This window comes from Condylura cristata, unplaced genomic scaffold (genome assembly GCF_000260355.1).
Source record: "Condylura cristata isolate star-nosed mole 26May11 unplaced genomic scaffold, ConCri1.0 scaffold00009, whole genome shotgun sequence".
NCBI lineage: Eukaryota > Metazoa > Chordata > Mammalia > Eulipotyphla > Talpidae > Condylura > Condylura cristata.
Window position 1 is genome coordinate 10352398 of NW_004567110.1, and position 1439 is coordinate 10353836.

Here is a 1439-nt window from a genome sequence, read left to right on the forward strand (position 1 = left end):
AGTTACCACTGAGCAGCCCTGGGAGGAAAGGATACTCTTTTGGAATCACTGGAGGGCCAAGGCAACCTCTATTCCCTGGAGCCAATGAGATGATACCTCAGTGCCACATCTCTGTTACTCTACTCCCGTCTCAGCCCCTCACTGAATTCCAATCCCAGGTTCACAGAAAGAGGATGGGGCAGGGCAGAAAGCACCAGGCCATTGTCCAAGAGTATTGCAGGCATCTCCATTCCCTCCTCATCCCCCCCAGGACCAGAAAGCATGAGGCCCCCATCATAAGGGAGGTAAGTGGAAAGAACTTGAGGTATACTTTGACCAAACTCACAAAGTTAGGAAGAAGTTGTGCCATAAGATCAACCCAGTGTGCCCAGAAAGGAAGACACAGAGCTGGGTTTAGTGTTCTGACAGAACCCCCAGAATGGCTCCCCACTCTGTACCCTGGCCAGATGCTCTTGGCCATGTGACTTCAACTCTCAGGCTCAATTCACCACATGTACAAGTGACGTCAGTTGCACAGGTCCTGACTGGTGGATGTCAGAATCTTCATGAACTCACTGAGTACGCCTGGCACCTGGAGCTGTTGTTAGGAAATGCCCTGCTCCTCTTCCTTCCCTGAGGGGTCACCCCAATACTTCCCCTACCTCCCAGCCAGCATCCAGCTGGTGCCCATGCCCAGTGCTTGTTGACACCACATCCGGGCCTGCACGGTGTTGTCACCCTGCATTACGCCACCACACCTCACCAGTGACATAACCCCCTCCATCTCCCTCCCCACCCGCCTGGGCAGGCTGGCGTAACCAGGCTCTGCTGACACATCCTCGCTGAAATGCAAAAGCCAGATGTTTGTTTGCTGGTTGTTGGAAGGCAAAGCCAAGACTCTGCCTCCCAGGCCTTAGAAGACTGCAGGGAACTAGCAGCTGGGAGCAGGCACTCCGAGTGGCAGAGCCAGGCCCGGCCGGGCCTGCACGTCCCAGAAGTTGCCGAGGCTGAGCGGCGGCACCACAGAATAGTAGCGCGGCTGCGTGAGGAAACCGGCCGGCCTGTCGAAACCCATGTCTCAGTGATGAAAGCCGAAGGGGCTGGACAAGTAGAGAGACAGAGCCAGCTCAAGTTCCTAGGAGCCCGGCTCCATTCTCTTCCCCATTCAAAAATATTTCTGAGCTCTCACTACATTGAGGCTCATTCACCGGAGGCACCATCATGATCAAGGCAGATGGGAGCTTCTGGCCTCACAGAGCTGTGCGGCCTCACCGCAGCACAGACAAGAGCCGAGTCGACACTCCCTAAACCAGACAGTGTTCGGAGGGAGAACGCGACGTGAAGGGAGGCAGAGAGTGGGTGTGACTCAGTGGGGTGGTCAGAGAGTGGGTGTGGCTCAGTGGGGTGGTCAGAGAGTGGGTGTGGCTCAGTGGGGTGGTCAGAGAGTGGGTGTGGCTCAG

At 56.2% G+C, this 1439-nt stretch overlaps 1 long non-coding RNA gene across 2 annotated transcripts in view; it reads right to left on the minus strand.

Moving 5' to 3' along the window:
* The window catches only part of LOC105853416, an 83816-nt gene that overhangs the window by 16734 nt on the left and 65643 nt on the right, over positions 1 to 1439 (minus strand). The window lies entirely within an intron of this gene.